Below are 16,195 nucleotides of genomic sequence, written 5' to 3'. Positions count from 1 at the left end.
CTAACTTGAGCAAGTCACTTCACCTCTTTTTTTAAGAGACAGTGTCTGGGTCTTGCTTTAATGCCCAGGCTGGAGTGCAGTGGCACAATCATGGCTCGCTGCAGCCTCAAATTCCTGAGCTCAAGTGATCCTCCCACCTCAGTAGATCCTCAGCCACCTGAGTAACTGAGATTACAGGCGCACGCCACCATGCCCGGTTGATTTATTGTTTAGTAGAGAAGGGGGGTCTCACTATGTTGTCCTGGCTGGCCTTGAACTTCTACACTCAAGCGATCTTCCTGCCACAGCCCCCTCAAAGTACTAGAATTGTTTCTTTAGTATGCAAAATGGGAACAGTAGTGTGTACTTCACGCAAATCTTGAGAGAGGTAATAGATGTAATAATAAAGTCTTTTTGTTTTAAAGGATTTAATCCAGTATTTATTCCACACTCATGATGGTTCTCTGTAATCAGAATACAAGTCATAAGAACAATCTATCAAATAATTTGCTGATAGTCTTAAATAATGCAGCACAGCATTACTTTTAATACTCCTCTGTTCTAGATCAAGTTTAAAAACTCAAACAGCAATCTCCATTATCAATAAAAAAAGTTCTGAATTTTAAAAAAAAGGACACTATATCAAGCTGTTCCATAATTTAAGGATTTTCCATTTATAAAAATGCTTTGGAAGCTTGAGGCTTGAATCTGTTTTTCTACTCATCTGCCCCACCCTCTCCCAATTACATGTTAGTATAGGGTTCTGCAAGAACGCTAGGCTTTAGACATTAATTTTTTTCTTTAATATAGTACTTTAAAATCTGAGAAAGAATTCAAGAAAAAAAGATTACATGTCATGTAGTTTTTCAAATAAAAAAGGAAAACTAAGTGAATAAATTTTAGGCATACTAAATGTCCCTTTGAGGTAGAATGCTAAAAGGACTTGATGAAATCACAGCCTAAAAACCTCTGCATCAGAAACTAACTTCTCATAAATTCTCTCTAAAGGTAACTGTGGAGAATATTAAGTGTAACATATTAACAAGAGCCTTCCAAGATAATATACAGTGGACAAGAATGTTAATCCTACAATGCTGCCTTCATGTACATTGGCAGCACGTATTTCTCCTATAATAGACATCCGAGATCCATTCTCAAAGTCTTTAGCATTCTATTACAAAAAGCACAGTCATGCTAACTTCAGTACACAAACCATAATCCCACACCTACAAAACAAAAATAGATTAGTGGCAATTTATTGCCTTATACAAATTTAACCAACATGGCAACCATGCCAAAGGAATTAAAACATTTTCAGGACATATGTACAGACTGTACATTTCAAAAACAAAAAATAAAAATGCAAGAACAATCTGTGCATCATGTATCAAACTTAACAATTGGGTGAAAACACCAATGCAATAAATGGAATTACAAAGGCACTTCCCTACACAAAAGAGGAAATGAAAATGCAGCCTACAGGGAGAGCTTGAGGAGTGCAAACTACTGCACAATCTCAACGTGGGGGGAAAAAAGCAGATTTAATCATTTATAGGATTCAATGTGATCCATTTTTACAAAATATTTTCACACAGTCTCATCTTTGTTTTTATGCTGTTTTTCTTGGCTCTCTTGTTCTATACTTTGGCTCCTTCGATGATCATGTTTGACTGGTCCTTACTATCACTGTGATCTCGTTTGTGGGAACGTTCTTTGCTTCCACTACGCTTTCTAGATTTTTCTTTGCTGGGACTATGTTCCCGTTTTTTTGATTTTTCAACACCGTCAGTTCTTCCTTGACTGCCACTTCGACTTCGTTTATTTGATTTTTCTTTACTTTCATTTCTATGTTTACTTGATTTCTCTTTGCTTCTACTCCTACTTCGTTTCCCTGCATTTCTACTTCGACTCCTACTTCTGTGTTTCCTTTCTCTGCTTCTGCTTCTACTGTGTTTTTTCTCTTTCTTGGAATCTCTTTTGTCATCTCTGTGCCGCCTATCATCTTTGTCTTCTTTATGTTTCTTCTCTTCTACCTCTCCCCTACTTCTCTGCTCCTTGGACCTTTCTCTTGATCGCTCTCTCTCTTTTTCTCGTTCATTTCCTCTTTCCTTATCATAGTCACGATCTCGTCTTCTACCTGTCTCATTTTCCTTCTCTCTTTCTCGATCCCTGTCCCTTCTATTCCCTTTCCTATCACGACTTCGACTGCGACTTCTATGCCTTTCCCTACTTCTGCTGCGCCTGCGTTCTAACCCCCGGTCAATACTTTGGGATCTTCGCCGTTCTTTCTCCCTTTCTTTGGCTTCACGCTCTAGTCGCTGGCGTTCTTTCTCTCTTTCTAATTCTCTGTCAAAACTAGAAGACTCATGGCCCTCCCGATGATGACTTCTACTTCTTGATCTTCTTGGGGACCTCCGTGGACTCAGAGATCTCCTTGGAGACCTTGAACGTCTGCGTTCAACATGTCTGTCTATTTCCTCAGCACCTTCCTCCCCATCTTTCTTGATTTTTCTAGGTCGGGTTTTAATCTGTTGATCAATATTCTTTTGAACTGGAACTGGAATTCTTGGAAACAAGGTAGAAAACCACTCCAGTTTTGTGAGAAAAGATCGTAGCATTTCTCCAATGGTCATTACACAGCCTCTACCAGCCTTCACATCTAGGTCCTCTTCAGCATCAAGGAAGGATTCAAACCAGTCCCGTAGATCTGTAGGGGGCTGTGTATATCTTATATACATAAACCCAAGCGCTCTAATATATGGAGAGTCTGTGTGTGTTATAAGACCCATTACTTGCTTTCGAGTTAACTTTAGGGTAAATAATTTGTATAACAGGCAAAATGCTGTAGAAACAATTCCTCCTGTTCCAACACCTCGAACTTCTACTTACCCCTCTGCACATCCCTGTCTGGCCGGCTGTTTTCTTGCTTCCTTTCTCCCATGGTTCAACGTGCATGACCTTAAAGTAGATCTCGTCCACCACCTCGTGGTAGGTCTTGAGCTCGTAGAGCTGTACTTTGAAGCAAGGCGACGACAGGATGTTGGTCAGGATCATGGGGTTGAGGTTCATGGTCTTCTCGTTGCCCCGGAGAGGGAGCACATTGCCCTGCTTGCCGGAGACCGCCGGCGCTACGCCGCCGCCGCCGCACTGCTGCTGTTGCTGAGCCGCAGCAGCGGCCGTCTGGTGCTGCAGCTGCGAGTTGCCTGTCAGCGCGGAGCTGTTGTTAGCCATCTAAAATCTTTATTATACTGCTTATAACACATTAATCCTCAATGAATAAAGCCTCTCGTAAAAGTACATTGTTACCATTCATATCGTGTAATGGGAAAGAAAGAAGATGATGGGAAAACGCTGGGTAAAACAGCTCCTTTTACCAACTATCAAGGGATATCATTATCAGTCCAATAAAGGTAAGCTACCATTTTGCCTTTAGCCAGTATGGGTAGTTATAAAAATGACATGGAAATATAATACAATTGACCCTGAACAACGTGGCTTTGAACTGAGAGGGCTCACTTGCCTGTGGATTTTTTTCAATAAACATATTTTTAAATTTTTGAAGATTTGCAAGTTTGAAAAAAACTCACAGATAAACCGGGTAACCTAGAAATACTGAAAAATGTTTACAGTTAGGTATGTCATGAATGCATAAAAATATGCAGACACTAGTCTATCATCTACTAACATAAAATATATAAATTATAAAAACTTAAAAATTTATCAAAATGTACACATGCGCACTTAGATTGTTACATGACACCATTCACAGTTGAAAGAAATGTAAACATAAAGATGCAGTATGAAATCATAACTGCATAAAATTAACTGTACTCCATACTGTACTACCATAATAATTTCACTGCCACCTCCTGTTGCTATTGGGATGAGCTTGAGTGTTGCGAGTATCCGCTTAAAACACTGTGAGACATTAATCATCTTCCCATGAGCAGTTCATCTCTCCAGAAAATTGTGTATTACAGTAAAAAGTGATCTCTTGCAGTTCTTGTGTTTTTTTCATTGTGTTTAATGCTATATTGTAAACCTTGAATAACACCATGGGAGCCATACCAAATGCCACTAGTGATGCTGGCAGTGCTCCCAAGAAGCAGAGAAATGTCATGACTTTACAACAAAATGTTGAATTGGACCACAGATTAGACGGTCCACTTAATAGGTACCATAGATTGAGATCTACAGCTGTGGTTGCTACCATTTCAGAAGACTCATCTTGTAAACAGATAATATGAACTTAGAGTATCAGAAGTACAGTACTGTAAATTATTTTCCGTATGATTTTCTTAATAATATTCTTTCCTCCAGCTTACTTAAGAATACGGTATATAACACATATACAAAATATGTGTTAATCAACTGTTTATGTCATTGGTAAGGCTTCTGCTCAACAGCAGAGATTTTGGGGAGTCAGAAGTTACACACAGTTCAACTGAGTGGGAGGTCAGCATCCCTAACCCCTGTGTTGTTCCATCTGTAACTATACTATCTGAAATGACATCAACTTTGTCTCCTTTTCTAGATTTAATAAAATATTATCGAACATGTCATTTACTGAAAAAAAAATAGTGACGTTTAAAACATAATGATCCTTCTATGTAAATATTCAGTATAAACCTTCTATTTGCAAGTAAAATAGGCCAGTCTCCTAAGGCTTCTCAAATCAAATGAAGCAAACTTTAAAATTCTCTCACCATAAATTACAATGTTAGCAAAGAAAGAGTGATGAGAAGAACAGAAAGGGATTATAACAAAGATGGATTAAAATTCAAATTTAAATTATGGCCTTATCTTTATTTACATCAAATTCAATTCATAAAGATTAACTGCAACACCCGGCCAATTACAGCAAACCAGGTACAAACCATCACCCTAACAAATTCAAGTGCATTCACTCCTAACTACTGTCTAGCTAACATCTTTTTTTTTTTTTTTTTTAAGAGACGGGGTCTTGCTTTATTACTCAGGCTGATCTCAAACTCCTGGCTTCAAGTGATCCTCTTGCCTCAGCCTCCCAAAGTGCTGGGATTACAGGCAGAAGCCACTGTGCCTGGGCTCTATCAGCTTTAGAAACAGTTCTATTCTTGGGACTTCTCCAGCTGTTTCCATATGATGGTTCCCCAGCTCCTCCATTTTACTCTAGATAGGGTAAATAGATGCTTTGTTGTTTTATTTTACGGAAATACATACACTTTAAATTATTCCCTATGTATACTGTACAATTTTATATTTACAGTTGGTTAAATGGAGTATGATTTTTTTGTTCTGTTTTGACAGCGTCTCACTCTGTTGCCCAGGCCGGAGTGCAACAGCACGATCTCGGCTCATTGCAACCTCTGCCACCCGGGTTCAAGCGATTCTCCTGCCTCAGCCTCCCGAGTAGCTGGGATTACAGGCGTGCACCACTGCGCCCCGCTAACTTTTGTATTTTTAGTAGAGACGAGGTCTCACCATCTTGGCCAGGCTGGTCTTGAACTCCTGACCTCGTGATCCACCCGCCTTGGCCTCCCAAAGTGCTGGGATTACAGGTGTGAGCCACTGTGCCCAGCCAGTAATTATTTTTAAAAAGCAAATTTACGCCAGGCGCAGTGGCTCACGCCTGTAATCCCAGCATTTTGGGAGGCCGAGGAGGGCAGATCACGAGGTCAGGAGATCGAGACCATCCTGGCTAACACGGTGAAACCCCGTCTCTACTAAAAAAAATACAAAAAATTAGCCGGGCGTGGTGGTGGGCACCTGTAGTCCCAGCTACTCAGGAGGCTGAGGCAGGAGAATGGCATGAACCCAGGAGGCAGAGCTTGCAGTGAGCCGAGATGGCACCACTGCTCTCCAGCCTGGGTGACAGAGTGAGACTCCATCTCAAAAAAAAAAGCAAATTTAATAAATCCTCTTGGAAATCAACATGGTATTGTATAACAAGAGCCACTAAAAGAGAAATATAATCTTTAATTCATTAATTTATCTCCAATAAATATTTCGTAAGGAAAATTTCAATAAAGATAAAAATATAAATGGATAAAGTCACTCACTAAAGAGCTACTTATAATAGCAAAATAACTGAAAACATCCAGCTGTCTAAAAATTAGAGAATGATAAATTGTACACCATTGATACAATGAAATATTATTCCTTCACTAAAGCTATTATTAATAACAAAGCTATTCCAAAACAAGAAAAATGTTTTAAGATATAATATTCATAAAAAAACTTTAAGAAATAGATATACAGTAGCAGGAAAGATAGAAGTTTTGCTAAAAATCTTGATTCTGCCACTTAACAGCTGTGTGGTTTTTCGACAAATTTTTAAATTCCCCAAGAATCAGTTTTCTCATCTCTAAAATGAGGTAATAATATGAAATTCATAGGTTCCTAGGAGAATCAAATTATATCACCATAAAGTCTCTGGCCCCCTAACATCAATAAATTCCCTTCCCTATTACTCAGTTGACCCCCTTCCCATTACTGCACCGTAAGTATATAAACAGCAGGTCATATCTAAAATGGTGTTAAAGTGATAAGATTGTGGTTCTACATTTAAATTATCACATATAGTAAATTTCCTTATTGGTATATCTTCCTCAGTTCTTTAAAAGTCATCAACCCCTGGTATAGCTGTTACCCTGAATATAACACTGCTTCAATTGTTTTAAAAATCATATTCAAAATAATTTCAATTTAGAGTTCTTTCCCAAATGAAATTGTTACCTACAATACACAAATCAGAATTCAGGGTATATATACAAAAACGGGGAAAAAAACAAGTTAGGAAAATGGGTGGAGAAGATTTCAAGACACCTGCCCTGCACCTTCACACCTAATACTTTTTAAAAATATATTTGAACATTGAGTTAATTGGAAGATAAAGAACACTATTCCCAGAAATCTATAAAGTAATCCCTAGTTTTTGGTTCTACTCATCTGGCAACCTGAAATGCAAGAGAAGACCTTCACAGCTGAACTGAACAGAAGGTGGATACAGTTGTCCTTTTCATCTCAGGAACTAGGGAAGAGGAATAAGACCATCTTCCCTGACCCAACCCCTTACCTGTGAGAAATACAAACAAAATATCTAAATCTCTGCTGGTTCAATGGGGTGTTCCTTAGGTACTATGGCAAGAGCTGAGTCAGTCAAGTCCAGGACAGCCAGGTAATGTTCCTTCCTGCCACAGAGTGAGCAAGGACAGCAAAGACAGAGTTGGAGTGGGAGGAGAAGATGGACCAGTCAAGGGGACACCATGGCCCTGAATAAACAAATTCCAGGCACATGGATAGTTTGGGGATTCTGAGGGGAAGCCCTGACATTACCAACGTAGAGAGAGAAAACTTGTGATTATTTTGACCAGTCCTGCAACACAGCCTACAGCCCATAGAGCCTTACAGCCCTATAGCCCTGCCTTTCCTTCAACTGCCAGGGCTAGCAAGTGGCACTACCAAGCCATAAGCTCAAAATTATAAGTCACTGACGTAGGAAAACTGTATCTGGCATGCAATGAGTGGTGTAAAGGCATCAATGTAAAATTTGAAAAAGGGCAATTATAAGGAAATGAAGATTCACTTTAATAAAACACAAATGCTCAACTGATTTCATTCATCCAAGTTACATATAATAACGAATGCCTTCATTTTCAAAACCAAATCAGTCTCAATACTTACATTTTTAACTTATAATGACAGAATTCTGACAAGAAAAATGAGGTTCAAACTTGATGCTAAGTTGGGCACAGTGGTGCAAGCCTGCAGTCCCAGCTACTCAGGAGGCTGAGGCAGGAAGATTGTTAGTGTCCAGAAATTTGAAGACAGCCTAGGCAACATGGCGAGACCTCATCTCTTAAAAAAAAAAAAAAAAAAAAAAAACTGATCATTAAAGATCAAGAGACTCTCCAGTACCTTAGAAGTTGCCCTCACATCCTTGAGGAATTTCAAGATACGAGAGTTTCTAAAAGAACCCAGTCAGCTATTTTGGGCAGAGAGGACAGGAAACAAGACCTTCAAAAACATGTCAGAAAAGATATTCCAGAAAAAAATACAAATGCCTCAATCACCAATCACTTAGATATAAGGCCACCATGAATGAATATAAGGATATATTCATGCAATTAAACTGTAAATAGCAAGTAGATTAAATAGCTTCATCCAATATTACAATGCAAAGCAGAAGGAACTGCTTCCTACTGCTGCAATATTTTCCACCATAAACAGAAGTTGGTTATTAGAATGCATTGTATATGTAGATGAGAACCACTGCATAATTACTTAACCCATTGAATTTGTACTGAAGAAACAAAGAAAACATATGGTTTTTGGTCAGATTGTTTACTGCAATCCAATACTAGAGTAATTTAATAAATACTGCTGAAAAAGAAAATTACAGGACCCAAGGAAAAAACTCCATTATTTTGGGATACAATCAAAGACAGCTTTATATTGGCAATTTGTGTCTAGGCAAAAATGTGTGACTCATTTAAAACTTTTAAATGATGTGCTTATGGGAGAGGAAGGTGGGCTCTTGAAAACAGTAATTTATGTTCATGGTTACTAAAGGTGATTTACAAGACATATAAACAACACCTAACTTAACCTAAGTTGGGGGGGGGGGAGCAATTAAATGAAGGCATTTTTACCTTCTCATTTAGCAGTTCAATAAAGTTGTAATGCCTTAAGGGCTACAATTCCATATAAACTAAAAAGGCAACTTAGAAACTATTTTTTCATCAGTGCCACCTTCACCTCTTTTTAACCAAACACAACAAAACTAAAGTAGCTCTCTGGAATCTTATTTTTAAAGCCCTGAGCAATTTAAACATATGAAATTCAAACAGATACAGAGGAACAGTGATATAAAACGGAATGAAGTCACATCTGTCATTAATAACAAAGGAGAAAGGATAAGGGCTTTTATTTTTCCTAGCCAAAAATTCTAATCATTTGCACAAAAATCACCTACATCGATTGATGTTAGTTCTATTTCCTTAAGAACTTGTCTGACCAGCCTATAAGTGGTGAAGGCCAAGGGAGAAGTGAAATCAGTCAATGGTGAATATCACATTTGGGGAGATGGGGGCAAGAGATGGAATTATTTTTCTAATAACTATAAAGCTGTATAGATCTTTCAAAATAAAGAGTGACATCAAAACTAGTACAGCTAGCAGTTATTCAAAAAATTGATATGCTCTACTTACTAAAATAGACTCTTTTAAGGAAAATACAGATTGAAAAGTAAAATCAAACAGAAATTAAATTATTGGCTAAAAAAACTTAAGTCTAACATTGCAAATATCATTATGAGAGAAAATAAGTAAAGTTGACTCTTGAACAACACAGGTTTGAACTGCACAGATTCACTTAAACACAAACTTTTTCAACCAAATGTGGACAGAAAATACAGTATTGGCCCAATGCAAAATATAGTTACTCGTGGAACTGATCTCCCTACATATAGCGAGGGACGACTGTAATGCATTTCTATGTTACAAAATTTGCACACTTTATTTAGATTTGCAAAGGACATTAAGGCTTATAAATACAGTTCACCTATAACCTCTATCATCCACGACTTTGTAAATACAGCAAAAAAACTGGTGTTACTGCTGGGAGAAGGATGCGTAGAAAACAATAAAATCATCTGCTATAATCACTTGGCTAATCAGCCTCTGAGCTCTAGCCATTCAAATTAATGGGTCAGCAAAATTACAAGTAAATATCATGTCCTGTATCTTCAGAATCGCTTAAAAATAGTCCAAACCATTATTATTAAATTAGAAAATGTCAAGGGTCTACTATAATGCCTATATTTCTACTTTCCCTCAACTTCTTTGCCCCAAAAAGGGGAAGAAGTATGAATTTTCCTCCCTCTGAAAAATGCACCTCTGAAAATGCACCTCTCTAATCAGCTATACAACATACCACGTAGCAATCGTCTTTGCTATTCATGACTCTCTTCCTCTCACCTCAGAAGAATATAGGGCTTGGTCTGTCCAAGATGTTTCAAAACCGAATTCGGTGTTAAAGCTTCTTTATGGTCACCCATATCAATTTACCACGTGATGGGAGCAAAGCAGTACCAGGAGTCAAACTGAAAATTTTAAAAGCTGAAAGTAGATTATACATTTCCCTCTTATTCAAAGCTCTCCCACCAAACCTGATGTTCACCAATGTGACTATCAGCTTAAGATGTGCTCTGTTCACTCTATGTATCTGTACTCCCTCCTCCATGCATATCCATCACCAACTTCCACACACACAACTTCTTATCTATTCCCTTAGCCAGGTTCTTTTCTCAGAACTTTGGCAGAAAGGACAATAGCTTTAATGTATCAGGGCATCAAATAAATGGACAATACACAAAAACTGCGTAAAGTTAGTAAAAACAATACCATCAACTCTCTACTCACGTCTACATCTTTCAAGTCTGTCCCTTCCTTTCTATTTTGAGGCCTCTAACCTGGACTGTTAAAACAATGCATTCTCTGGGCATGGTGGCGCATGACTGTAGTTTCAGCTATTGCTTGTGAGACTGAGACAGTAGGACTGCTTGAGCTTAGAAATTCGAGACCAGCCTGGGCAACAAACATCATGAGACTCAGCTTCTAAATAAATAAATAAGTAAAACAATGTTTTCACTAATCACCCATATTACAGTCTTCTTCAAATCTAATCCATTTCCTGAAACACTTACGAAGCTATACACTTGCCAGCATAAAAATCAATACATTCTACTACTCATAAAAATAATTCTGTATTTTCATCCTGGTATCTATATAACCTGACCCAAACTATCTCTAGAACTTCTATCCCTCTCTGATATATGACTAATTTTATGTACCATTCATCTGGCACTTATCACATGCTGTTTTTCATATCCCAAGTATACATAATTTCCCATTTTTTTTCTAAGCAAATGAAAGGGCCCAAGAATCCTGGGCCAGGCTAGGTTTCCTGAGCACACAGAGTGGGCACATTGGGCTAGCTGCCAAATCAAGGCTCAGCAAGAAACATCAACTCCAAAGGAGCAGGGAGAGATTAAAAACTTGGGCTGAAGCAGAGGTAAACAATTTAAGATAAGGAGATTCAAGAAGTGGGGGCAAAAGAAACTCTATTGGTAGCTGCATACAGTAGAATCTTGGGCTCTAAAGAAAAAATAATCATAATGTTGGTTCACTGTCCCCTCCCAGGTGGCCTGATAAGACTGTAAAGGTGAAGATCTTAGAATTTTCCTAAATGAAGAAATAAATTGATGTGATTATAGATTGATACATTTTTGAATAGTAATTTCACTTGGGATCTATCCTTCAGAACTATTCACATAAGTTTGCAAAAGTATAACGTGAATGCTCTGTGTAACAATGTTCACTTCAGAATTGTTTATAAAAATATTATAAGGAACTATCAACCAATGATATATCCAAATAATGAAATCTGTATAGCTGCTAAAAAATAAAGTATCAATATTGACAAGGAAAGATGAAAAAATTATATCAAAGATCAAATTAAATCATCAAGGAAGTATATACAGAATTATTCTACTTGTGGGAAAAAATTAACAATTTACATTAAGATATATTCAAGAATAAAAACAAACTTGGAGGCATATGCTCCAAAACTGACAGTAGATGTCATAGGATTTCACTTTCTACATTATATCTATCATATTTTAATTACTGAAAACGAATGCTGTACAACATACATGTGCTACACATGTAATCAGGAGAAGAAAAGCATATGTCCTTTCTGATTTTAAAAACAAGGAAAAGCAGTTACTTCTGGAGACTAGGAACAGGGGTAAACATGAAATTTTATTTTGAACCTTAATAATTTCCTATTTTGTTTAAAATAGGCATACATCATTTAGAATTTTTATATATTACATATACATTTTATAATATGTATTACAAAGTTACAATTAATTTTTTTAAGTAATAGCATTTGTTTGGTCATTTATAATCAAAAGGAGTGCAAAACTGATAAAACCAAAACTGTCTACTCATAAGGTATAAGGGAAAGGGGTGTAAACACATAATTAAACCATAACTTTATATGTACTACAGAATGACCCTCATTTTTTCTAAAACACAAGTTTTTGTACCTAAATTGCATACAGTTAAACCTACTATAAGGGAATGCTTTTTGCTAGCAAGTAGATGACTACTGATTATATCAAACAACAGTGGCTGGCATAACTAGCATAGGTTTTCCTTTGCTTTGACAAATCAAGAAAACAATTTTGTTTAGGTGATTCTGCACTTCGTATATTAAAACAACTGGTATAAAGACAATAAGATTGCTGAAATCTACTTAAAAGGCTGTGCTTCTTCCTCTATCATCATTCTTACCTTTGAAAAAGAAAAGGCCATATGAAATGAAATACTGAATTCTCAATGATGTTCCCTCCAGCTTTGCATCCTTCTAAGTCCAGCTTAAGTTAAGTGGCCACTTCCTGGCTCTATCTGGCAGAGGATAGATAAGGCCCCCTCATACTCCTGAGGTGGAAGGAGGAAGCTGGGTAATATTCCCTCACCAAGAATATGCAGAATAGGGAAGAGGCAGTTGCGTGCAAAGAAATTCGTTTGTTATTAGGACAAAGAGGTAAGGGCGGCTGTCCCTTCCCTTAGCCTCCCTTCCTCCTCCCCACAACACACACACACACACACACACTCTCACACACACACACTCACACACACTCTGTCTCTCACTACACTAAAGTTTCTTAGAATATCACTTTATGGTAGAACAGAGTGTACAAACATAATACTATGAGAACAATCAAGGAAGTAAGTTCTCTAACAACAGAACCCACTAAGTTCATTATCTGAGAGTAAACCCCTTACCTAAATCATCCTGGTAGAACCACCATGATTAGCCCAGCTTAAAAAACAAACATTTTAGAAATACATTATTGATAACCCCATATATCACATCATTCTAAGCCAAAATCATCATATAATTGTTTTAATGCAGAACTCTTGAGAATTATATTTGAATCATTTGTACATATCATATCCAAAACTGGTATTTAAAATGAAAAATTCCTTATATTTAAAAATCAGAATAATACATATTTTAAAAGCAAAGGGTCTAAAATAAAAAATAAAAGTCACCCATTTCTCCCTCCATCCCAGTTCTATTTTTCAGAAATCTATCAATAGTATAATGTATCTTTTTCAAATTTTTTTCTTCAGAAATCTATCAATAGTATAATGTATCTTTTTCAAATTTTTTTCTATGCTTATAGTACAGGACTTGGCTGTCCAATACTGTAGCAAGTAGCCACAAGATATTAAGTACCATTAAGATATTAAGTACTTGAAATATGGCTAGTCCATACTGACATATTGACATATTGAAATAATATTTTTGGTTACATTAAATATTATTAAAATTGATTTCACCTGTTTCTTTTTAACTTTTTTAATGTGGCTATCAGAAAAATTTTACATTACATATGTAGCTCACATGTATGGCTTTTATTATAGTTCCATTGGTCAGCACTGGTACAAAGGCAAACAGTGCTGTTTTTAGAGTCAGACTTGCCTTATTGAGTACTACTCCCAACTACAGACGTGAATTGCTTAATAACGGGGACACATCTGAGAAATGCATCTTCAGGCAATTTCATCATTATGTGAACATCATAGAGGGTACTTACACAAACCTAGATGGTATAACCTACTACACACCTAGGCTAAATGGTATAGCCTATTGCTCCTAGGCTACAAACCTGTACAGCATGTTACTGTACTGAATACTGAAAGCACTTGTAACACAATGGTAAGTATTTGTGTATCTAAACATGTTTAAATATAAAGTACAGTAAAAATGCAGTATAAAAGACAAAAAAAATCATACATCTGTATAGGGCACTTGCCATGAATGAAACTTACACACTAGAAGTTGCTCTGGCTAAGTCAGTGATTGAATGGTGAGTGAATGTGAATGACTGGAACATTGCTGTAGACAAGTGTAGACTTTATAAACTGTGTACATTTAGGCTATTCTAAATTTATGTTAATTTTTTTCTTCAGTAATCAATTAACCTTAGCTTACCATAACTTTTTACTTTATAAACTTTTTTTTTTTTTAACGTTTGGACTCTTGTAATAACAATTAGCTTAAATCACAAATACATTGTACAACTGTACAAAAATATTTTCTTTATATTATCTATAAGCTTTTTTCCATTTTTTAAATTTTATTTTTATTTTTATTTTTAAACCTTTTTGTTAAAAACTCAGACACAAATACACACAGTAGCCTAGGCTTACACAGGGTGAGGATCATCAGTGTCACTGTCTTCCACCTCCACATCTTGTCCCACTGGAAGGTCTTCAGGGGCAATAACACCCATGGAGCTGTCATCTCCTATGATAACAATGGTTTCTTCTGGATAGCTCCTGAAGGACCTGCCTGAGGCTGTTTTACAGTTAACTTTTCTTTTTAATAACTAGAAAGAGTACACTCTAATGAGAAAAAGTATAGTGACTAAAATTCACACAAAAAGTTCAAAATAAATCCATAAGCAGAAAATTTAACTACAACAATGGGTGACCAGAACTCAGGAAAGAATAGGGCAATATATTCCCTACTCCCACCATCACCGTCAAACACACATACACACACACATGCACACGCAAACTTAGCTGAAAATAAATTATATTTGAAATTTTGTTTTCCACAACTATAACTAATTATATACCAGTCCCATATATGAGACCCTCCTACCATACGTTTCTAAACTGGGAAGAAAACCGTCCCATAGCTCAGAAAGCAGCACTCTTGCTTCTAGTCTCCAAGGTGATATCTCTAAGTACCTATTGAGAAACCTCAACAAGTTTTATCTGTGAATAGCCTGACAGTAGGTACAGTGATACTGCCAAACGTGCTATGCTTCAAATAACACACAAATGTCTTAGCTTCCTGTTGAAATGTAACTTCAAAACTTCTAACGACAGCTTTAAAAAGTTAAGAATCTTTACTCAGTGATCTTTACGTGTCAAAAGAAAAAAAAAGGCTAAGGATTTGGTGAAATCAATAGCTTCATCATATTCAAATATTTAAAAATCCAGCAATAGTAAGTTATATTGCTTCCAAAAACTGGTGAAGTCGTATTGGCTCAATGAGCCCTAGAGAAAAAGTTAGTGGTTTTTCCAAATAACGCACCCTGCTTTCAGATAAGTTACTGTATGTATGAATTTAAAAAGAATTTGCTTCCTATAATACGACTGCTGTTTCCTTCTCCTGTACTTAATCTTTGGCAGGCCGTTTTATCTGAGAATGATTTTGTTTACTGAAGATGAAAGAGAAAAATCTATCATAAAAGTTTTTTTAAAAAGGGTATTCATTAGAAATGTCATTTGTAATTTTTTTAAAGTACATCTGAAGGTACTTAATGCCACTGAACTCTATACTTAAAAATTATTAAAGTGGCAAATTCTGTTATGTATATATTACCACAATTTTTAAAAATATAAAACATTAAAAAAAGTGTTGAAATTTAAAACATATATTCACCAAAACAAAACAATAATGCATCATTAAAAACAATAAAGTAAGGCCAGGTGCGGTACCTCACACCTGTAATCCCAGCACTTTGGGAGGCCGAGGCAGGTGGATCATTTGAGGTCAGGAGTTGGAGACTAGCCTGGCCAACATGGTAAAACCCCATCTCTACTAAAAATTCAAAAATTGGCCAGGCGTGATGGTGCATGCCTGTAGTCCCAGCTACTCAGAGGGCTAAGGCATGAGAATAGCTTGAACCCAGGAGGCAGCGGTTGCAGTGAGCCGAGACTGCGCCACTGCACTCCAGCCTGGGCAACAGAGAGAGACTCTGCCTCAAAAAAATAGATAAATAAACAGTACTAACTAAGCAAAGTGCTATAAAAATATTCATTATTATTATTGTAAGTTGCATTTAGTAGTTTGGTCAGGTAGGCCTCTTGGTTGCCCTAGGGTTATATCTTAACCTAAGATCCTGCCTCTCAAACTGGGGACTGCTGGAAATACAGAAGAAAAAAACCCATGAGATTCTAAAAACTTTTCCTTGAAGTAAAGTGTGTGGCACTATACCACGTACCAAAAGTCATCATGTTCCTTATCCTTTGTGGTTAGGGCCCTTGGGTGGAAAAATTTAACAAACACAAGAGTCTTGCCATTTTCATATTACCCTGTATTTTCCAGACATTTTATATGTTTCAGAAATAGGCAGCTCTGC

At 36.8% G+C, this 16,195-nt stretch overlaps 1 protein-coding gene and 1 pseudogene across 2 annotated transcripts in view; both read right to left on the bottom strand.

Moving 5' to 3' along the window:
- The window catches only part of OLA1 (Obg like ATPase 1), a 184,066-nt gene that overhangs the window by 132,463 nt on the left and 35,408 nt on the right, over positions 1 to 16,195 (bottom strand). The gene's annotated exons all lie outside the window — the stretch shown is intronic.
- LOC116810646 (pre-mRNA-splicing factor 38B-like) lies at positions 900 to 3,661 on the bottom strand (annotated as a pseudogene).

The sequence above is a fragment of the Hylobates moloch genome, unplaced genomic scaffold (genome assembly GCF_009828535.3).
Source record: "Hylobates moloch isolate HMO894 unplaced genomic scaffold, HMol_V3 SCAFFOLD_1, whole genome shotgun sequence".
In the NCBI taxonomy this organism is placed as follows: domain Eukaryota; kingdom Metazoa; phylum Chordata; class Mammalia; order Primates; family Hylobatidae; genus Hylobates; species Hylobates moloch.
This window is presented reverse-complemented; position numbering and strand designations above follow the sequence as displayed.